This window comes from Phocoena sinus, chromosome 5 (genome assembly GCF_008692025.1).
Source record: "Phocoena sinus isolate mPhoSin1 chromosome 5, mPhoSin1.pri, whole genome shotgun sequence".
Classification (NCBI taxonomy): Eukaryota; Metazoa; Chordata; class Mammalia; order Artiodactyla; family Phocoenidae; genus Phocoena; species Phocoena sinus.
This window is the reverse complement of record NC_045767.1, coordinates 14,779,652-14,805,393: the sequence shown is the minus strand read 5'-3', so window position 1 is coordinate 14,805,393 and position 25,742 is coordinate 14,779,652.

Here is a 25,742-nt window from a genome sequence, read left to right as displayed (position 1 = left end):
TATTATTATTAAACGCATTATTTCAGAAACACTTCTGTAGACAGATTTGTTTACACTGTGAAGGCATGCCCAAACTTGTTCTGCCTGATTCCTTTATAGCCTGTGGAGTTGCCTTCTCTCAGTGTGCATAAGCTGAAAAATATCAGTCATACCTTTTCTAAAAAAGGAAAGTGTTAGCAGTTCTCTACTGAGGAACAAAATCATGGAACAATGTATTTTTTCAAGATGTAGAAAGAACAGCTGGAAGAGTGAATGTGATGTGATAGTCAATAAAGTTTTGAACAAGAGAAATATTTAAAGAAGATTTTCTCTACCATAAAACAAATATAATATTGTACATGAAAACAACATGATATTGCTGGAGAAATGGAAAACTAGAGTAACAGAACAAAATTACAGCCTTTCTTAGAAACAGAAATACTCATACTTAATGAGTGTACATATATGTGACAGATAAAGATATAGATGTAAATGTTTGGTTAGAGTGATATTTGAAATCAGAGGTAAAATAAGTCAGTAAGTGGCAAGTGGCAATTGCAGATACATTTAGAAGAAATAACGTTTACAGTCACATCACGTTCTAGACAATTATCATTTCCAGAAAGATTAAAGAGAAATATTTTTTTTTAACTATGAAAGTAGACTTAAAGGTCTCTAATTTTCTCCTTATAATCTGACCGTTTAAAAACATATACTTATCTCATATCAATGAAACAGAACAGGGAGTCCCAAAATAGACCCACACTTCTATGATCAATTTATTTTTGATAAGTGCCTAGGCAGTTCAAAGGAGAAGTGAGTCTTTTCAACAAATGGTACCAGCACAAGTATCCATATGCAAAAAAATGCAATTCAATCCACAGCACATACCATTTACAAAAAGTAACTTGAAACAGAATATAGCCTAAGTGTAACTAAAATTATAAAACTTCCAGAAGATGGCACAGAGGAAAATCTTAGCGTCTTTAAGTTAGATTTCTTACATAGGACATAAAAAGCACAAATTATATAAGATTGGTAAGTTGGACTATACCAAAATTAAATGCCTTCCTCTTTTATGGACACTATTAAGACACTATTAAGGAAGGGAAAAAGCAAGCCACAGGTTGGGAGAAAATATATTCAAAGCATACACTTGACAAACGATTACAAAATATAAAAACCTCTTACAACTCAATAGTATGAATATAAACAATACAATTTTTAATGGGCAATATAGATTTAAATAGGTTATGTACCAAAGGAGGTATACACATGGCAAATAAACCATGAAAAGACACTCAACATCATTAGTCATTAGGGAAATGCAAATAAAACCACAATGAGATATACTACTACACACGCATTAGAGTGGATAAAATTGAAACAACTGACAAAACCAAATTTTGGCAAGGATATGGAACCACCTGGAACTCAGAACTGCTGGTGGAGATGCAAAATGTAAAATCATTTTGGAAAACAGTTTGGCAGTATCTTATAGAGTTAAACACACACTTAGCATTTGACCCAGCAATTCTACTCCTAAGTACTTACCCAAGAGACAGGTAAATATATGTCCACGTAAATACTTGAATTTGAATCACCATAGGTGATTTATTCGTAACAATCACCAACTGGAACAATTCAAATGTCAATCTTCTGTGGATAAACAGACTGTAGTATGCACATATATGAAATATTAATCAGCAATAAAAAGAAACCATCTACTGCTACACTCGGTAATATGGGACTCTCAACACACTATGCTAACTGAAATAAAGTCAGACACAAAAGATCACATATTGTATCTTCATTTAAATGAAATTTTAGAGAATTTAAAACTATAGTGTTAAAAAGTAGATCAGTGGTTGCCAGGAGCTATGGGCAGTAGGAAGCAATTAACTGCAAAGGGGGATTAAAGACTTTTGGGGGTTATGTAAATGTCCTATACCATGATTATAATGGTGATTACATACTGCATACATACGTCAAAATTCATCAAAACTTTAAAATCGACTAATTTATAATTGAAATCATATCTCAATAAAGCTGATTTTTAAAATATATCAGAATGGAAGATTTGAAGTAGTAATTATGTGCTGATTACATGTTTGTTTACATAGAAACCACAAGGGAATCTATCAAAAAGGTATTAAAATAAGTAAATAATGTCCACATTATTGTTTACAATTCAACAAGATTATCCGACAAAAATATCAAACCTTGACATACTGTAATCAAGCTGAAAGTGGAACATAACAAAGAAATCCATGAGAAAAAAACTTTCAAGAAAATAGATAAATATCTTTATAAATTTAAGGCTAGAATTTATATGACAAAAAAATTTTATAAATATTGATTTTTTTCATCACACCAAATTTTAAATTCCTATGACAAGATACTGTCCTAGTAGTTAACTACTGCTGCTTAACAAATTACCCCCAAAACTTTGCTGGTTAAACCACAAATATTTATTATCTCACATAGTTTCTCAGGATCAGGAATCTGGAATGGCTTGGCTCCATGATACTGGTTTGGGATTTCTCAAAAATTTGTATTCGAAGTGTTAACCAGGGTGTAGTTAACTGGAAGTGGAGGATCTGCTTCCAAGTTTATTCATGTGGATGTTTGGCAAAAGGCTCAGTTCCTCACCATATGAGTCCCTGCACAGGACTACTCATGACATGATTTCAGAACAAGCAAAACATATATGCACAAAATAGAGAGAACCAAATATGGAAGCCACAGTTGTTTTACAACCTACTCAGAATGACATCCCACCAGTTTTTCCATGGTCTATTTGTTCAAAGTGAACCAATAAGTCCAGCTCACACTCAAGGAGAAGAGATTACAAAAGGTCATGAATACCAGGAGGTAGGAATCATTGGGAGTCAGCTCAGAGACTGCCTACCAAAGACACCATTAAAAAATTTTAAAAAGACATCGACAAGGAGAAAAGATTTGCAGTACATATAGCAAACAAAGAAACATTATCCAGAACACATAAAGAATTCCAAGAAAGCAAAAAGAGAAAGGCAAGCAACCAAAACAAAAAATAAGCAAATTAACAGAAGAGCCAAATATATCTGGCAAATATATATCTGCAAAGTTGCCTGACCTTACTAATAATCAGAAATAATGTGAAATAAAACAGAACATATCACATTATTTCATACCCATTACAATAGCAAAAATGTAAAAACCTATCAATACTTGGCAAGGATGTAGGGCCATTAAGTGTCCTATTTATTCAGATAGGAGTGTAAAGTCACACTGGAGAGCAGCGTTGCAATTTCTCACAGAGTTTACAATGGCTCAGCAATTCTAATCAAATAGATAACCTAGTGAAACTCTTACACATATGTCTCAGACAACAGTCTTTTCCAGACAAGTAAAGAATGTTCACTGCAGCCTTATTTGTTTTTAAAAAATTCTAGAAACATCCTAAATCTCATCAATAGGGGAAGGGACAAATAAATCAGTTGTACCAATGAATACTATATAACCAATACAATGAATAAATTAAATCTAAATATATCCACATATATAGATCACAAAAACAATACAGAATAAGAAAGCAAATTATAGAGAAATACCTGAAGCATATTCACATCCACTCAAATGTTTCTAATATGCACAAAGCACAGTTACACTATTCATGACTCATGAATCATAAGGATACATACTAAATCCATGGTGAAAAATCAAAAGGGCATTATTTTAGTAATAAAATTTTAAGAAAAAAATTAAAACAATGTGTGTTAATTCTAGATGGTATTATATTATTCTTGTAATTTTCTGTATTTATTAAAATTTTCACAAAATATGCTACTTGGGCACCCAGGTACCTGACTACCTACATACTTAAATATGAGTAACACATACTTCTTTTTCTAAAGGAAATTACACCCTCACATCAATGAGCTCTTATTGCAATAAGAAGCACCTTAAAACTAGTGGCTTTAAAAGAACAATCACTTATGCTCCTGTAACAGAGCTCAGCTGAAAATCTGCAGACTAAACCTGTACTTCCAAGGAAAATCTACTCTACTCCACAGTGAACTCAGGGCTAATTTTGGCATGTCCTGTTTGTGGACTTCTTATTAACATATCATCCCTTCCTAAAAAAACCTGGAAGACCTTTCAACATTGAGGATTAGGTTTCTAAAAGTTATAAAAAGGTTCTTCAGATGGTAGTTAATATTGAATGTAGGTCAAAAATAGCCACTTTCATGACTAGATATTTCCAGAGGAAAATATATGAAAATAGCCATATTTCCCTTCCTCTTATTCAGTTTTTTTTTTTTAATTTATTAATTAATTTATTTTTGCTGTGTTGCGTCTTCGTTTCTGTACGAGGGCTTTCTCTAGTTGTGGCAAGCGGGGGCCACTCTTCTTCGCGGTGCGCAGGCCTCTCACTATCGCGGCCTCTTCTTGCGGAGCACAGGCTCCAGATGCGCAGGCTCAGTAGTTGTGGCTCACGGGCCTAGTTGCTCCGTGGCATGTGGGATCCTCCCAGACCAGGGCTCGAACCCGTGTCCCCTGCATTAGCAGGCAGATTCTCAACCACTGCACCACCAGGGAAGCCCCTTATTTAGCTTTAAATGAAGCAAAATTAAATTTATTTATTGTAAATTCCACTATGTTTCTAAGTAAATTATTATGCCAACGTAGTATAAACACAGTAAGGAGCCAATAAACATCACTCCGCTAATTCTTGCTCTCACTATAAAAAGTTTAAAGTAAACCGAGAAAAACGTCTATAATAAAGAAAATAAAGAACACTAATACCTTATGTTTGTAGAGCTTGTCAGGTGGGAAGTTATTAGTTTATTGACATTTTATAGATGAAGACTTGAGGTACAAAGAAGTTAAAGGAATTTTTGAGTGGAATTAAAGGAAACTTTTTAGTGGAAACACCAGGCCTTGGCTCAGGATGTTTTGACTTCTCTCCCAGGACTCTTTCCACAATATCAAGCTGCAATAACAGGTGAATATGCATTTCTCTCTCTGAGTCCAGGAAGATAATAGTAAAAGATGATGGCTGTCTGAACAAGCATGACTGAAGAGACCAGAGTCTCACTCCTCAGGTCTTTCTAGCTCCACCTCTCAGGTTCATAATTTTCCAAAAGGCTTTGCTTAAGAGTTATATTTTAATCTTCACATATTTTTTTTTTACTTGACATTTATTTTTACCAAACTCATATCTCATCCACATCAATCTCTAATTTTTATTTAATCATCTTACTTCCAAAAATATTCATGTTATCATCTGCTGCTTTCCTCCAGAGCCATGCTGTTTCTGTTATCTGGGAATACCCAGTGTTTATTTCAGTATATTTTACATTACTATGATTTCTAATAACTCAGAAGGAAAAAAATTAGTTGTAGTTATCTCATGAAACAGATAATTTTTTTTTTTTTTTTTTTTGCAGTACGCGGGCCTCTCACTGCTGTGGCCTCTCCCGTTGCAGAGCACAGGCTCCAGACGCGCAGGCTCAGTGGCCATGGCTCACGGGCCCAGCCACTCTGCGGCATGTGGGATCCTCCCAGACCAGGGCACGAACCCGTGTCCCCTGCATCGGCAGAGGGACCCTCAACCACTGCGCCACCAGGGATGCCCAAAACAGATAATTTTAAAGAAACTTTTTCTCATTTTTTCTTACAGTTGAAACTTCCAGTCCTGTGATGGTTAATCTCATGTGTCAACTTGACTGGACTGCATCATGCCCATATTATTTGATTAAACATTATCTCTGGATATGTCTATGAGGGAGTTTCTGGATGAGATTAATATTTAAATTAGTAGACTGAGAAAAACAGGCTGCCCTTCCCAATGTGGGTGGGCCTCAGTGAATCCACTGAAGGCCTTGAATACAGTAAAAGTCTGAGTAAGAAAAAGTTCTCTCTGCCTGATTGTCTTTGAGCTGGAACCTTGGTCTTCTCCCGCCTTCCAACTCAGACTGACTAGAACTTTCACCATCAGCTCTCCCGGTTCTCAGGCCTCCAGACTTGACTGGAACTCCAGGGTCTGGACTACTCAGCCTCCATAATCATGTGAGCCAACACCCTATTTTTTTTATTTATAAGTAAATTTATATATTTATTATACATACATGCATACACGTGTGTGCGTTCGTGTGTGTGTGTATACACACACACACACACATATGAGAATTGGCTAACTAGATAGATATTTAGATAGATAGAGAAATAGAGAGAGAGAGAGAGATAGGGATAGATAAGGGGCTGGAGATAGAGATAATCTCCTTTTTCTCTAGAGAATCCTAACTATACAAATCCCAAAACAGAATCCTGAAAAATTCCATAGCTTACTTCTTGAGTAACCAATTAGCTAATACACTGGGCTATTAATTTACTTGCATAAGAATTTTGGTTTTTAATTAATTGACAAAATGGCAGAAGGCCAATTAAACAACAATTTGGTGTTTAATAATATCAAATAATAGAATATTAGAACTAGAAAGAATTTAGAGGTTACCTAAACTCAACCCCTACACTGCACACATGAGAAAAAAAAAAATAGAGAGGTTAGATGACTTACCTGCCTTGACCAAAGGTAGTTAGAGACAAAACTGGAAATCAAACACAAGTCTCCATATTGTATTTACCAGTCTTCTTTCTACTGCATTACACTGTTGTTTTACAGTTGTAATTATAGTTTGACTTGAGGTCTCTGCAATTTTTCTCAAGGTCTCTCATTATGAACACTAGATAATCACTAGTTGAATGTAGGGGTGTAATGGGCTCCCATGGAATAAAGTTCAACCATACACCCTATTAAGCAGCAGTCAGCCAGCAACAAGTAGTTACCAATCATTGATACTGAATGAATTACATTCACAAAGCAAAAACTTCCCAGTATAAAATTACAGATAATTATAAGTAAAGAACAGAATATATTTTACTGCCTCTACATTTACCTAACCTCAAAACATTTTTTCAAAATTTCTAAAGGACAAAGTTCTTCTTGTTGGGATAATTTCACAGTGAATCACAAGAGGAAATATTAAGAAATGTGATTAACTCCACTATTCAAAGTAAGAAGCAGAGACTTAGGATGGGTGACTGGGAGCCATGTACACAGGGCAAACACCCTAAAAGACAAAACATGCAGAAACTGAGAAATATCAAGGAACTGTTCACATACTGCCACCAAAGGAAATTTAATGCTACTCATAGAGGGATTTGGATCTCAGGTTATAACACAGATTACCTAACACCAAGTGGATGCTGTCTACTTGAAACTCTAGATTCAAATACTATATAGTAGAATATCATTTACCCAGAATTTTCAGGACTTAACTTATTCAAGATTATCAGATGCCCTGAGTTTAGATATTCAACAATTTAGAAAACATGATCCCCTCTCCAACATCTTCTAGATGCATTCTCTTGATTTCCATTACATTAAATGAATTAATACATACACACACATTCACATATACACATATATTTACATAATTACAATTCATCATTGCCACTAAAATTATGACATCAGCACACATCCTGAATTGTACTTCAACTATTACCATGAGGGGTTATCATTACAAATTCTTTTACAACAATTCCTTTGTTTCCATGCTTCCGATGTCTGCTCTGAGTCAAAAGAGAAAAGAATACCCACATCCTTCTACATTGACTTTAGAAAGTAGTAATTTTTTTTCTACTGTAAATTTATGTTCATCATGTGATTTTCTTATCAAAGCATTAGCAATGACTGGTGATCAAAGAGAAATGGGACTTTTTTTCTAGGGGACAGAATTAAGCCCTCAATCTTACCACCTACACAGGTGCGCAGTGTGCTTGCACTCACATTCCCCACCCCACCCATCTCTTTCTCTCCCTCCTTCCCTCCCTCCCTCCCCCACCCCTGTAATGTTCTAATTCCCTCCTGGGAATGCCGGGACAGAAGTACAGCTCAGTTAAATTTCTACAGCTTTTCCTTTTAATAACTGAATCCAAACCTAACTGAATCATGGGAACCATAAATGAATTAAACTGAAAGAATCTGCTGAAGAAGTCAATTTTTTGACAATTCTAAATATAGGTACTGCTGATCCCAGTAAAAATCCTTCATATTGTATAGTCTTCATTTTACACGGTCTGAAAGGGAGCACAAAGATAAGAGTACTGGTAGAAAATAGTTGATCCAATACAATTTACAACATATTCTGAGCAGGTGAGTGTGGCTATGGGACATACTAAAGCATTGGGTCCAATTACATCCAAAAGTGAAAAACAGTCACAAATAATACCTAAGTGGATAATCCACAGATGAACTATAGAGAGCTAACTGTACTGATAATAATGTTGAGAAGACTCATTGCTCCAGGTTAATAATCCCTGTATATAAGGGAATCATACATGTTGGCTACAACAAGAACAGTGACCATTCCATAAAAATGATTCCAACATTTTAAAAAAATCTATCTTCAGTATCCTACACTTAATCCTGTTCAACATATTTCCCCCCAACTATCAGTCGCCAGATGCCCTTCAGATCACACATACCATTCTATTTAAACTGGATGAGTAAGGCCATCCTTTTGTGTAGGCAATTCCTTCCTGTAATACTTGCTGAAAGAAATGTTAAGTTTCTTTTTGTCTTATGTTAAAGTTCTTTGTCTTATGTTAAAGATTCTAGTTGGGACATATCAGTCAAACTGCTGTATTTATTTATTTTGATACTCAAAACTGATTTTACTTGCTACAGAGTGTAAGTATAATTTAAACATTTTCTGCTGAAACACCCATTTTTGATATAAGGCATGCCCATTAGCACAGTAATAAGTATTCCCAAGAATAAATACATAATGGATACTCTAAACATATTTGTACCACACACTGAAAAATGAAGAGATTTTCTTTTGGATCATAGATTAATGTATCATTTCCCTGGAATTTGTCAAAATTATTGGTTTCAAAGTAGGGAGGTTTTTTTTTTTTTTCAATCTACTGGATTTAAGGTATTTGGACTTCATATAACAGAAGGGATTTAAATAGCTTTTGTGTGCTTTCTGCCATTCTGACTACAGGCACCTGCTTTTATACTGCTCCCCAAATGCTCCCAGGAAGCCACAGAAATTTAAGCTATTTGATTTGTATCTTCTACCTCATTCAAGAATGTCTAAGTCTTCAACCAAAATTGAACGTAATTTACATCTGCAATATCTAGAATGAGTTAAATTTCATGTTCAACCTACAGCCCCCCCCAAAAATGTTGAAGTTATGAAGGCATTATAAAATTATAATACCAGGCAAACTCCGGCAGCTCTGTAACCTCCCTTCCAGGTGGAATTCTTAAGTTAACCAAGCTAAGAGTACTTCCTCTTTACCTTGTTAAAGTTAACCAGACCCAAACCCTAGAGTCTACCACTTCATCTACAGCTCTGTTATTCATCTTTGAAAATCAGCAAGAGATAAAAGCTCCTTTCTAACACTTAATAAACAGCAAGCATACATTCTCTTCATTTCTTATTTTAAAAAACTGACATGAAAGCACATGTAGAATAGGAAATTCTGTACTTCACTTAAAAGAACTCTCTTCTACACACTAACCTGGAAAGTCTTTCTATCTTTCAAGAGAAAAGTGATTTCACAGATGCGTCTAAATAAATAAAAGAAATTTTCAGTTGTCTGAAAAAAATTTCTCTCTAGTCAATGAACCAGAAACAATGACTGCCTGAAGAAACTTAGAGCTTTTTCAGTTTTGAAAGTCCTGTTAACTACTCCACTGAGCTCTGGTCTAAAATCAAAATCTTAAGTCTCGTCTCTTCCTGTCATATACTGTAGAGTCAAAAATACCCATAAAAGCACTCTATTTTTTCTATGACAGTACTAGAATCATCTGGGGTCCATATCTGCATTTAAATACACCCTTTCTGTCTTAGCATTTTATTGTCATTTTAACTTTTATGTTAATTCACAGATTTATGCTTTTTCTTATCATTACTGGCTTATATGTTCATATTTTTTATGAGCTTCATGTGGCATTTTTTATTTAATATAAATTAGTACTCCTCACCACAATCAATGTATTTTCTACATGGACTTTTCCACCTCTGCTATCAAATAATCAAGTCAACAGGTATCAGCTTGAGAACCAGCCTGAGTCATCCCATACGCTACTCCCCTATTTGCTTAGTACTAATAGCTCCACTCTTCCTTACATTTTTCCCCCATTATACAGTGAGTACTGGTCTTTCTTCCTACTGAGTGGTTCGGTCACTGCCAAATGATTTAAAGATATCTTTTTGTCTACTTTCTCCTCAATCCTGAGTGATTCTAAATTTTTTTACCCCTTTTCTTGGTCCACCTCATCTTTGTTCCTCCATTTCCAAGTTGAAGATATTTTGTTATTTTATATGATTTTAGATAATCCTGATGAGTAACAGTTACTTTTGTTCTTATAAAGATGAAGCTTTGTTTTAGCAAGTAGCAAAAAAATAAAAATTAAATTCTAGTAAGTTGAATGGGTGTCTATATACACATATATGGATTTTTCCAAGCCTTGGTCAATTAGTTGAGCTACAATCACCTATACTTCCTAAAAAAATTTTTTAATATTTTTCCTAAAATAACCTTTCTTATGAGATTCAGCCAAAAACAGGTGAATAAAACATATCTAGCACTACTCAGGACTTTGGAAAAAAAATTTAAAGGGACAGGTTTCTGGCTTTGTGGCAGCTACTACTTTCCTAAACCCTTAATAATCATTTCCCCAAAATGTGGCTCTCAGTCTGACATTCTAGGAGACGATGCCCAATTTAAATCTTAAACCCAAGGTTTATGCCAATCATCATTGCTATTTTGAAAGACATAAACTTATTTAACTTCAATAATGTGGTAATTACAACATCATGTACAAAACATGCAATTTAAAACTAATTTAATGATCTTTTTCATCAATTTAGGATTTAAAACCCAGTGATACAAGTTTTACTTAATGCTTTTCTTAAGGCTTTGATTTCCACATTTGAGTTTTTATTCTCACCTTATTATTTTTTTAATATTTATTTATTTATTTGGCTGCATCGGGTCTTCGTTGTGGCATGCGGGATTTTTCGCTGTGGCATGTGGGGTCTTTCGTTGCGGCATGCAGGATCTTTCATTGCAGCACTCGTTGCGGTGCACGGGCTCTTCACTGCGGCGCGCAGGCTTCTCTCTAGTTGTGACGTGCGGGTTTCCTCTTCTCTAGTTGTGGCGCGGGCTCCAGAGCACATGGGCTCTGTAGTTTTGGCACGCAGGCTTAGTTGCCCTGCAGCATGTGGGATCTTAGTTCCCTGACCAGGGATCAAACCCACATCCCCTGCATTGGAAGGCGGATTCCTTACCACTGGACCACCAGAGAAGTCCCTTTATGCTTATCTTAAAATGAACCCTTTACACCACCATTGTCTGTTTTCTTGATTTTAAGTCATTCTTTATTCTAAACCATACCCATAAGACACAAAGTTGTTTATGCATTTTACATAAATTTCACACAGAGATCCAGTTTTCTCTGTTTCTATTCTGGCACATCCTGGTATGCAGTCAATCTGCTTTATTTCAGGGATCAACCCATCCACAACCACCACCACACTACCAACACCACCACTACCACGACCACAAATGCCACCCTTAGATAGGAATAACTTGACATTTTACCTCTCAAGTCATTGGGATGTTTCTATAGCAAATGGAAAATGGACCTTAATAGGACCACTCTTCAGATTATATGGCTGTGTCACTCCAAAGAAAAATTTTGCATATAGCTTACCCTCCTACACAACTGAACCATCAAATTAACTTAAGAAAAGCCAATTGTTCTAAACCTTGGTAGAGGCCATGCAAGAAATTCCTTTCTTTTCCATCTCTCTACTTTTTTTCTTCTTAATATCTTACTATCTTCCTCATCTCATGTCCTTTCACTTTTCCCTCTAGTCAGTCACATATTTAAACTTCTCCTAAGAGGGAGCTCTAATCACACACACACACTCATACACACACACATACTGTCACCAATGTACCCTAGTGTTCCAAAATACCTTTTGTATGAAAATACAAAATGAAAATAGGTCAGACTTGTAAAAGAATACAAAATGAAAACAGCATCAAAAAGTTCTAATAATTTATGAAATTAGTAAAATAAAGGAAATACATTACAAAATACAGTCTTAGTATGCAAATTCTGTTACACTTGGCTGTTGGTTGACAGATTATATTGAGCACTGATTCACAGGAAATGAGGGAGAGTAAAAAGTTTGATAAATATGAATTTTAAATTATTGATATTAAATTGTATGAAATCTTCAATAAAATATATAATGTCAAATTGTTAGCCTCTGATTCTACCTGTGCCTATACTCTCCAGTCTGACACACCAAATATGTATATTTTTAAATTTCATCTTTGCTATACGAATTATTAATCAAAAGTAACACAGAGATTCCAACCAAATAACAAAATATTTTTTGCTACACATCTAGACAGGCAGGAAGAACATAAAGCTAACAGAAATAGTATAAGAGGGTGTTTCAGAAAATAAAGTCCACAAACCACCTGCATGAGAATCATTCATGGTGTTCATAAAAAACAAATAATCCTAAGTGCTACCTGAGACATAATGAAAGAGAATCTCTGAGTTAGGGCCTGGAAGTTAGCATTTTTTAAAGCTCAAGGATGATTCTTAGGCACAATAAAGTTTGAGAACCACTGCTCTAAAAGACATCACCAAACTCCTTACCAAACGCAAAAGCAAGTTATCTTCCATCTTCCTACATTAAAAGTCAATATGACTTTCCTGCTTTTCCTTTTCAAGTGCCAGATGATTCAAAATAAACTCTTCTTTTTCATTCAGTTTATCTAAATTACTGGTCCCAGGCAATGTTTATTACATTTCATTTTCCAAAATATATAATCCAATTTGCTTTCTCTGACTCACTGATGTGCACGGGTAGTGGAATCTACTTTATACCAAACTATTTGTACACAGATGTTCAGGTACTAAGCCTTAAGCCTGACTACTTCCTGAACTAGTATCTGAATGGGGAGATTTGCTAACTCCAGGCATTTGAATATCAGTTGAAGAAAACATATGTAACAATAAAATAGCTGTAAAATGGAAAATAAATGCTATAAAATTAGACTATTCCATTATAGCCTCTGAATTTTATAATTGTTTAGAGATAATAATTATGTTAATTTCATAATGTCCCAGAAATATAACCAATGACTTCTGAAATCAACATTAACTTTCCATATACATAAGGCCAAAATGTTAAGGTGTAGCAATTAAACACTTAATGGCAGTTGCACTGTGGAGGATACAATATGAGGGAAATAAAGTACTCTTTGACAAACGTTCATTGTTTCATATTAACCTTGAGAAATTGCAAAACTCCCCTTCAAAATACAATGTATCAAAGAAGTAAAATAAGATCAAGGCATTACTTTTAAAGTATCTTACGTTTTCCTAAGAAAATATTAATAATCAACAGCTCACACAAGGAATGGACTATCTTAGTAGAGAATATGATTGAAAGAGAATAGGATCAATAGAACCTGAACACATTCTGCTAAGATTTTTATTAATTCCTGATGAGGATGAATTGGAAAGTAAGGCCAAAACAATTCTGCTGAAATTAATTTTAATTTGTATCATTTATTTCCCAATGTGACTTCCATCATTCTCAGATTCTCTCACACATTTCTAAAGCACTGAATTACTATCCTCTAGACAGTATAGTCCATTAGTTCGAATAGCTAGAAGTATTCTGATGCTCAGAATGGATATATATTGGGTTGGCCAAAAAAACCCAAATGAACTTTTTGGCCGACCCAATATAGTAAGAGATTTTTTTTCATCTAAAAATCTTATTATTTTATAGATGTATGATTCACTGACATTAGAAAGTTATAGATCATGAAATGATTTTTAGTAACAAATTCAAACATAAAACAAACTAAACATCATCTAGCACTCCAATTGTGTTAATCAATAAACAATTTAGTTTATGCCCCTATCATCCAATATGGAGTAGCTGGAGCAGTTGGTGATCAGCAACACAAAATTTTAACAATTCTAAGACGTAATGCATAAATTATCTGTTGTGTTATTCTGGTTATAGATTCTGATAACTATTACTTTTCGTAAATTTTAGGAACTTTTTGATAAGAGAATTCAGCCACAGAGTAAGTAATATCATCTAATGCCACAAACTGTAGCCATTTTAATAGTGGTCTCAAACTTATTTCAGAATCTTGCAAACTCAGAAATTAACCTAACCTTGCACACACAGAGATAATTTTCCAACAACCTAGCCAGATCAGTAAAGACCCCAACCTAATTCCACGTATTCCTTTAAAAACGAATCACAAAATCTAAATAAAACTTAATAGTTATTTTTAATATAGCCTAACTTCTCTCATGGGTCACAAGAATTACAGATTTGGAGGAAGATAGTTAATTCTTTTTTTTTTTTTGCGGTACGCAGACCTCTCACTGTTGTGGCCTCTCCCGTTGCGGAGCACAGGCTCCGGACGTGCAGGCTCAGCGGCCATGGCTCACAGGCCCAGCCGCTCCGCGGCATGTGGGATCTTCCCGGACCGGGGCACGAACCCGTGTCCCCTGCATCGGCAGGCGGACTCTCAACTACTGCGCCACCAGGGAAGCCCCGAAGATAGCTAATTATGAATAAGGAAAATGAGATATCTTCTTAGAACATGTGGGCGCTGGCTGTTGGTACAAATTGACTTATTGGCTAAAACATTTATCTCTCTTTATTTTCTTCTTTCACTCACAGACACTTCTCTGTCTTTTTAGTTAATAAAAGACAGAATGGAGGTAAGGCAGAACTCTGGTGTTATATCTAGATAGAAATCAAGCTCTCATATTTATGCATAAGGACTAGACTAAGCTAGACTAAGCTATTGAGTTGAAGCTGAAGCAACCCCACTGCACAATATTCAACATGCAAAAGTGGTTGGTTTGCAACTAAGCTACCTCAGCACTTCACAATTAGCATTCACAGTCTATACATCAATGTGCTTTACAGAATGTCAAAAACCCTTTCACCTACAGAGTATCTATTAAAAATTATTTATATAAACTGATATACCCTCAGTGAAACCTATACCAAAGGATCAGATGAATGACTGATCCCTTTAATCAGAGTTCAGCATGAATGAAGCATAATACTGTGCACTTTCTGTGGGTCAACATAGAAAACATTTCTTCTATTAGTAGGTTTGGGAGAGGGAAGTAGGTAGAAGGTTATGAAAGAGATGGAATGGATAACTGATTTTTATCATAAAATCAAATAGGAATAATGGTTTACCAAAATGGTTCAAAGTTTCTTTGGGTGATAATCTTGAATTATTTTTTAATGGACTTTATTTTTTAGAGCATCTTCATGTTCACAGAAAAACTGGGTGAAAGATAGAGTTCCCATACAACCCACACCCCCACATAAATAACATCCAGTCCCACTACCAACATCCCACTCCAGAATGGTACATTTGTTATAATCAGTGAACCTACATTGACCAGTCATTATCACCCAAAGTCCATAGTTTACATTAGGGTTAATATACATGTTGCACAATCTATAGGTTTTCACAAATGTATAATGTATAATGACATATATCCACCATTGTGAATAATGACATATATCTACCATTACAGTATAATACAGAACAGTTTAACTACCCTAAAAATCCTCTGTGCTCTGGCTGCTCATTCCTCCCTATTCCCCAGCTTTTGGCAACCACTGATCCTTTTACTGTCTCCATAGTTTTGGCTTTTCCTGATTGTTATAGAGTTGGAATCATATACAGTTGACCCTTGAACAACACAGGTTTGAACTGTACGAGTTTGAACTGCATGGGTTCTTCCATGTCTTTTTTGGCTTGATAGTTAATTTCCTTTTAGCACTAATTAAGATTCAATTCTATGGATATACATTTATTTAACCATTAAACTGCTGAAGGACATCTAGTTTGCTTCCAAGTTTGAGGCAATAGCGATTAAAGCTGCTGCAAACGTGTGTGTAGGTTTTTGTGCGCATACAAGTTTTCAACTCGTTTGAATTACACTAAGGTGTGTAATTGCTGGATTGGATGGTAAAAGTATGTTTCATTGCTTTAATCTGAGTTCCCTTGAGGTCATATGCTTATTTGCCATCTTCGTATCTTCTTTGCTGCTATTCAGAACTCTTGCCCATTTTTTATCATATTTTTTTGCATATATGTTCATGAAAGATGTTGGTCTGTAGTTGTCTTGTAATGTCTTTGTCTGTTTTTGGTATTATGGTAATGCTGGCTGCATAGAATGAGTTAGGAAGTATTTCCTCTGTTTCTATATTCTGAATGCTTCTGAACAATTCTTTTGAGCATCTATCTTCTGTAACTTTTAAGTGAAACTCTGGAGGATTCTATTTCCAGCCAAGATGCAATAACAGGGACTAGATTTACTCTATAACCTGAAACAACCAAAAAACTAGACAAAATATGTGAAACAATGGTTTTCAAGACACTAGAAATCGGGCAAAAAAGGAGAGTGATCCCTAGGAGACAGAAAACAAAATGAGGTGAGTTCTGCAATTGATGGAATGTAATGCCTTGAGAATTTCCAGTTAGCAGCAAAAGAAGTGGGAACCCAGGTGCTATGGTCTGAATGTTTGTGTTCCCCCAAAATTCATGTGTTCAAAACCTAATGCCGAAGGTGATGGTACTAGAAGGTAGGGCCTTTAGGAGGTGATTAGGTAATGAGAACACAGCCCTCATGAATGGCATTAGTGCTCAAATAAAGAAGGCTCCAGAGAGGTAGCTCACCCCTTCCATCATGTGAGGATGCAATGAGATGTCTACAACCCAGAAGCGGGCCATCACCTGACAAAGCTGGCACCCTGACTTCAGACTTCCAGCCTCCAGAATTGTGAGAAACAAATTTCAGTTCTCTATAAGCTACCCAGTCTGTGTATTTTGTTACAGCTGCCTGAACAGACTAACAGGCAAAGCCAAGAAGATTCCCCAAGTTGAGATGATGAAATTGAAAGGCTGAGGAGACCAACATAGCTAGAATTCACAAAACAGAATACCAGAGAAGAGAAAGCTGCACATAGAGAGAATTCCAGATTTCTACAGAGGGTTTTCCTTGAATAATTATGTGAATACTGATCAGCATGTACATGTGAGAAAACTATTCAAGGCCAAGAAAAGATCTAACCAAGAGGATTAGATGAAAAAGTACCCAGCACTCAACAAGGGCCAAATACAGAATAATGCATTACTGGATTAAAATAGCGATGCATAAATCACTCTTAATTTTAGTGTAAAGATTAAAAGTTCAGCTACAGACAAAAATGGGTACACTATATAAAAGATATTGTGACATCAATAGCATGAAGTGTGGGTAGGAGGAGAAGTAAAAATGTAGATGTGTCAGAAGCTAACATGTTAACAATTTAAATACATTATTAAACTATTATGTAGTCTCATGGTAACTACACACACACACACACACACACACACACACACACACACAAATACTTATTGAAGATACAAGAGAAAAAAAGAAAGAAATCAAAGAATGTCACTTCAAAAACATCAATTAAATACAAAGGAAGATAGCAACATAGGGAAAGAAGAACAAAAGAACTATAAGACAGAAAACAACAGATGGCAATAGCCAGTCCCTCCTCATCAATAATTACTTAAAATGTAAATAAATTAAACTCCAATCAAAAGATGAAAAGAGGCTGAATGGATTAAAAGAAACAAGACATGGGTATTTGCAGTCTAGAAGACACATTTCAGATTTAAGGACATACATAGACTGAAAGTAAAGGGGTGGAAAAAGATATTCCTTGCAAATAGTAAACAAAAGAGAGCAGGGATGGCTATATTTACATCAGATAAAATAGAATAAATCAAAAATGGTTACAAGAAACAAAGAAGGATATAATACAACGATTCATTAGGATGATATAACGATCATAAATATATATGCACCCAACAGCAGAGCACCAAAATAAAAAAGTATTAATAGAAATGAAGGGAGAAATAGCCAGCAACACAATAAAAGTAGATTTAAATATGCCACTTTCAACAACTGATAAAACGTCAGGATAAAAAAATAATATGGAAAAACAGCAGATTTAACACTACAAACCAAATGGACCTCACATACACAGAAAATTCCACCCAACAGCAGCAGAATACACACTATTCTCAAGCACATATGGAACATTTACCAGGAAAGACCACAGTTTAGGTCACATAAAAAGTCTTAACAAATTCAAGAAGATTGAAATTATATCAAGTATCTTTCCAACCACAATGATATGAAAATGAAAATTTTAAAAAGGGAAAACTGGTAAATTCACGAATAATGAGAAATTGACCAATTTCTCCAATGCATCAAAAAAGAGATCAAAAAGGAAATCAGAAAATATACTAAGGTAAAGGAAAACTCAAACACAACACACCAAAACTTAAGGGGCACAACAAAAGCTACTAAGAGAGACATTTATAGCAATAAACACCTATGTTAAAAAAGAAGAAAAAAAACTTTACACCTCAAGGAACTAGAAAAAGAACAAACTAAGCTCAAAGTTCACCGAAAGGAGGAAATAGTAAAGCTTAGAGCAAAAATAAATGAAATGAAGAACAGAAAAACAATGGGAAAGAAATGATGAAAGTAATAGTTGGTTTTTTTATAAAAATAAACAAAATGACAAAGCTTTAACCTAAACTAAGAAACAAAGAGAAGACTCGAATAAGTAAAAACAGAAATGAAAAAAAGACATTACAACAGAAGCCAATGAAATGCAAAAGATCATCAGAGACTATTATGAATAGTTCTATGCCAACAAATCATATTATATGAATAATTACAGAAGCAATGAATAAATTCCTAGAAACATACAACCTAACAAGACTGAATCATGAAGGAATAGAAAACTTGACAGACCAGTAAGGAGATAAAATGAATAACCAAAAACCTGCCCAAAAAGAAAAGCTTAGGACCAAACGGGTTCACTGTTAATTCTACCAAATATTTGAAGACAACACAAATCCTTCCTAAACTCTTTGAAAAGACTTGAAGAAGGAATACTTCCACACTCATTTTATGAGGCCAGCATTATCCTGATACAAAAGCCAGACAAACAAGCTACAAGAACGGGCAGGAGCTTCAAGATGGTGGAAGAATAAGATGTGGAGATCACCTTCCTCCCCACAAATACATCAGAAATACATCTACATACAGAATAACTCCTACAGAACACCTACTGAATGCTGGCAGAAGACCTCAGACCTACCAAAAGGCAAGAAACTCCCCACATACCTGGGTAGGGCAAAAGAAAAAAGAATAAACAGAGACAAAAGAATAGGCACGGGACCTGCACCTGTGGGAGGGAGCCGTGAAGGAGGAAAGGTTTCCACACACTAGGAAGGCCCTTCGCGGGCAGAGACTGTGGGTGGCGGAGGGAGGAAGCTTCGGAGCCACAGAGAGCACAGCCACAGGGGTGCGGAGGGCAAAGCGGAGAGATTCCCGCACAGAGAATCAGTGACGACCAGCACACACTAGCCCGAGAGGCTTGTCTGCTCACCCGCCAGGGCGGTAGGGGGCTGGGAGCTGAGGCTCAGGCTTCGGTCGGATCCCAGGGAGAGGACTGGGGTTGGCTGCGTGAACACAGCCTGAAGGGGGCTAATGCACCACAGCTAACTGGGAGGGAGTCCGGGAAAAAGTTTGGAGCTGCCGAAGAGGCAAGAGACGTTTTCTTAACTCTTTGCTTTGTGGTGTGCAAGCAGAGGGAATTAAGAGCACCGCTTAAAGGAGCTCCAGAAACGGGCGCGAGCCACGGCTATCAGCACGGACTCCAGAGATGGGCATGAGATGCTAAGGCTGCTGCTGCAGCCACCAAAAAGCCTGTGTGCAATCACAGGTCGCTATCTACACGTCCCCTCCCAGGAGCCCATGCAGCCTGCCACTGCCAGGGTCCCGTGATCCAGGGACAACTTCCCAAGGCACAGTGCACATCAGGCTAGTGCAAAGTCATGCTGGCCTCTGCAGCCGCAGGTTTGCCCCACACTCCGTACCCCTCCCTCCCCATGGCCTGAGAATCAGCGGCTCCTTTAACCCCGTCCTGTCTGGGCAGGAACAGACGCCCTCAGGCGACCTACATGCAGAGGCGGGTCCAAATCCAAAGCTGAACCCCAGGAGCTGTGCGAACAAAGAAGAGAAAGGGAATCTCTCCCAGCAGCCTCAGGAGCAGCACATTAAATCTCCACAATCAACTTGATGTACGCTGCATCTGTGGAATACCTGAATAGGTAACGAATCATCCCAAATTGAGGAGGTGGACTTTGAGAGCAATGACATATTTTTTTTCCCTTTTTCACTTTTTGTGAGTAAGTGTATGCTTCTCTATGTGATTTTGTCTATATACCTTTGCTTTTACCATTCGTCCTAGGGTTCTGTCTGTCCGTTTTTTTTGTTTTTTTCTTTTTAGCATACTTTTTAGCGCTTGTTATCATTAGTGGATTTGTTTTTTTGGTTTGGTTGCTCTCTTCTTTCTTTTTTTTCTACTTTTATTAATAATTATTTTTTTATTTTTAAAACTATTTTATTTTATCTTCTTTCTTTCATTCGTTTTTTTTCTCCCTTTTCTTCTAAGCCGTGTGGATGACAGGCTCTAGGTGCTGCAGCCAGGCGTCAGGCGGTGCCTCTGAGATGGGAGAGCCAACTTCAGGACATTGGTCCACAAGACAACTCCCAGCTTCACATAATATCAAATGGCGAAAATCTCCCAGAGATCTCCATCTCAACGCCAAGACCCAGTTCCGCTCAACCAGAAGGCTGCAGTGCTGGACACCCTTTGCCCATCAACTAGCAAGAGAGGAACACACTGCACCCATCAGCAGAGACACTGCCTAAAATCATAATAAGTCCACAGACACCCCAAAACACACTGCCAGACGTAGACAGGCCCACCAGAAAGAAAAGATCCAGCCTCACCCACGAGAACACAGGCATTACTCCCCTCCACCAGGAAGCTTAAACAACCCACTGAACCAACCTTAGCCACTGGGGGCAGACACCAAAAACAATGGGAACTATGAACCTGCAGCCTGCGAAAAGGAGACCCCAAACACAGTAAGTTAAGGAAAATGAGAGGACAGAGAAATATGCAGCAGATGAAGGAGCAAGATAAAAACCCACCAGACCTAACAAATGAAAAGGAAATAGGCAGTCTACCTGAAAAAGAATTCAGAGTAATGATAGTAAAGATGATCCAAAATCTTGGAAATAGAATAGAGAAAATACAAGAAACTTTTAACAAGGACCTAGAAGAACTAAAGAACAAACAAAGAGTGATGAACAACACAATAAATGAAATTAAAAATTCTCTAGAATGCATCAATAGCAGCATAACTGAGGCAGAAAAACGGATAAGTGACCTGGAAGACAAAATAGTAGAAATAACTACTGCAGAGCAAAATAAAGAAAAAAGAATGAAAAGAATTGAGGACACTCTCAGAGTCCTCTGGGACAGCATTAAACGCACCAACATTAGAATTATAGAGGTCCCAGAAGAAGGAGAGAAAACTAAAGGGACTGAGAAAATATCTGAGGAGATTGTAGTTTAAAAATTCCATATATGGGAAAGGAAATAGTTAATCAAGTCCAGGAAGCACAGAGAGTTCCATACAGGATAAATCCAAGGAGAAACACACCGAAACACATATTAATCAAACTATCAAAAATTAAATACAAAGACAAAATATTTAAGCAGCAAGGGAAAAACAACAAATAACACACAAGGGAATCCCCATAAGGTCAACAGCTGAATTTTCACCAGTAACTCTGCAAGCCAGAAGGCAGGGGCAGGACATATTTAAAGTGATCAAGGAGAAAAACCTACAACCAAGATTACGCTACGCAGCAAGGATCTCATTAAGATTTGACGGAGAAATTAAAACCTTTACAGACAAGCAAAAGCCAAGAGAATACAGCACCACCAAACCAGCTTTACAACAAATGTTAAAGGAACTTCATTAGGCAGGAAACACAAGAGAAGGAAAACGCCTACAATAACAAACCCAAAACAATTAAGACAATGGTAATAGGAACATGTATATTGATAATTACCTTAAATGTAAATGGATCAAATGCTCCAACCAAAAGACAGAGACTGCCTGAACAGTTAGAAAAACAAGACCCATATATATGCTGTCTACAGGAGATGCACTTCAGACCTAAGGACACATACAGACTGAAAGTGAGGGGATGGAAAAAGATATTCCATGCAAATGGAAATCAAAAGAAAGCTGGAGTAGCAATTCTCACAGACAAAATAGGCTTTAAAACAAAGACTATTATAAGAGACAAAGAAGGACACTACATAATGATCAAGGGATCGATCCAAGAAGAAGATATCACAATTGTAAATATGTATGCACCCAAAATAGGTGCACCTCAATACATAAGGCAAATACTAAAAGCTATAAAAGGGGAAATTGACAGTAACACAATCATAGTAGGGGACTTTAACACCCCACTTTCACCAATGGACAGATCACCCAAAATGAAAATAAATAAGCAAAAACAAGCTTTAAATGATACATTAAACAAGATGGACTAAATTGATATCTATAGGACATTCCATCCAAACACAACAGAATACACTTTCTTCTCAGGTGCTCATGGAACATTCTCCAGGATAGACCATATCTTGTGTCACAAATCTAGCCTTGGTAAATTTAAGAAAACAGAATTGTATCAAGGATCTTTTCTGACCACAACACTATGAGACTAGATATCAATTACAGGAAAAAATCTGTAACAAATACAAACACATGGAGGCTAAACAACACACTACTTAATAACCAAGAGATCACTGAGGAAATCAAATAAGAAATCAAAAAATACCTAGAAACAAATGACAATGAAAACACAACAACCCAAAACCTATGGGATGCAGCAAAAGCAGTTCTGAGAGGGGAGTTTATAGCAACACAATCCTACATGAAGAAACAAGAAACATCTCAAATAAACAACCTAACCTTACAACTAAAGCAATTAGTGAAAGAAGAACCAAAAAACCCCACAGTTAGCACAAGGAAAGAAATCATGAAGATCAGATCAGAAATAAATGGAAAAGAAATGAAGGAAACGATAGCAAAGATCAATTAAACTAAAAGCTGGTTCTTTGAGAAGATAAACAAAATTGATAAACGACTAGCCAGACTCATCAAGAAAAAAAGGGAGAAGACTCAAATCAATAGAATTAGAAATGAAAAAGGAGAAGTAACAACTGACACTGCAAAAATACAAAGGATCATGACAGATTACTTCAAACAACTATATGCCAATAAAATGGACAACCTGGAAGAAATGGACAAATTCTTAGAAAAGCACAACCTCTGAGACTGAAACAGGAAGAAATAGAAAATATGAACAGACTAATCACAAGCACTGAAATTGAAACTGTGATTAAAAATATTCCAACAAACAAAAGCCCAGGACCAGATGGCTTCATAGGAGAATTCTATCAAACATTTAGGGAAGAGCTAACACCTATCCTCCTCAAACTCTTCCAAATTATAGCAGAGGGAGGAACACTCCCAAACTCATTCTACGAGGCCACCATCACCCTGACACCAAAACCAGACAAAGATGTCAAAAAGAAAGAAAACTAAAGGCCAATATTACTGATGAATATATGTGCGAAAGTCTTCAACAAAATACTAGCAAACAGAATCCAACAGCACATTAAAAGGATCATACACCATGATCAAGTGGGGTTTATCCCAGGAATGCAAGGATTCTTCAATACACGCAAATAAATCAATGTGATACACCATATTAACATATTGAAGGATAAAAACCATATCCTCATCTCAATAGATGCAGAGAAAGGTTTTGACAAAATTCAACACCCATTTATGATAAAAACCCTCCAGAAAGTAGGCAAAGAGTGAACTTACCGCCAACATAATAAAGGCCATATATACAAACCCACAGCCAACATCGTTCTCAATGGTGAAAAACTGAAACCATTTCCACTAACATGAGGAACAAGACAAGGCTGCCCACTCTCATGACTATTATTCAACATATTTGGAAGTTTTAGCCACAGTTATCAGAGAAGAAAAAGGAATCCAAATTGGAAAAGAAGCAAAGCTGTCACTGTTGGCAGAAGACATGATACTACACATAGAGAATCCTAAACATGCTACCAGAAAACTACTAGAGGTAATCAATGAATTTGGTAAAGTAGAAGGATACAAAATTAATGCACAGAAATCTCTTGCATTCCTATACAGTAATAATGACAAATCTGAAAGTGAAATTCAGAAAAGACTCCCATTTACCATGGCGACAAAAAGAATAAAATATCTAGGAATAAACCTACTTAAGGAGACAAAAGACCTGTATGAGGAAAATTATAAGACACTGATGAAAGAAATTAATGATGATACAAACAGATGGAGAGATATACCATGTACTTGGATTGGAAGAATCAACATTCTGAAAATGACTAGACTACCCAAAGCAATCTACAGATTCAATGCAATCCGCATCAAACTATGACTGGTATTTTTCATAGAACTAGAACAAAAAATTTCACAATTTGTATGGAAACACTAAAGATGCTGAATAGCCAAAGCAATCTTGAGAAAGAAAAGTGAAGTTGGAGGATTCAGGTTCCCTGGCTTCAGACTATACTACAAAGCTACAGTAATCAAGACAGTATGTTACTGGCACAAAAACAGAAATACAGATCCATGGAACAGGATAGAAAGCCCTGAGATAAACCCATGCACATACAGTCACCTTATCTTTGATAAAGGAGGTAAGAATATACAGTGGAGAAAAGAAAGCCTCTTCAGTAAGTGGTGCTGGGAAAACTGGACAGCTACATGTAAAAGAATGAAATTAAAACACTCCCTAACACCATAGACAAAAATAAACTCAAAATGGATTAAAGACCTAAATGTAAGGCCAGACACTATCAAACTCTTAGAGGAAAACATAGGCAGAACACTCTATGACATAAACCACAGCAAGATCCTTTTTGACCCACCTTCTAGAAATATGGAAATAAAAACAAAAATAAACAAATGGGACCTAATGAAACGTAAAATCTTTTGCACAGCAAAGGAAACCATAAACAAGACCAAAAGACAACCCTCAGAATGGGAGAAAATATTTGCAAACGGAACAAGTGACAAAGGATTAATCTCCTAAATTTACAAGCAGCTCATGTAGCTCAATATCAAAGAAACAAACAACCCAATCCAAAAATGGGCAGAAGACCTAAATAGACATTTCTCCAAACAAGATATACCAATTGCCAACAAACACATGAAAGATTGCTCAACAACATTAATCATTAGAGAAATGCAAATCAAAATTACAATGAGATATCATTTCACACTGGTCAGAATGGCCATCATCAAATAATCTACATACAATAAATCCTGGAGAGGATGTGGAGTAATGGAACCCTCTTGTACTGCTGGTGGGAATGTAAATTGATACAGCCACTATGGTGAACAGTAGGGAAGTTCCTTAAAAAACTACAAATAGAACTACCATATGACCCAGCAATCCCACTATTGGGCATATACCCTAAGAAGACCATAATTCAAAAAGAGTCATGTACCAAAGTGTTCACTGCAGCTCTATTTACAATAGCCATGACATGGAAGCAACCTAAGTGTCCATCAACAGATGAATGGATAAAGAG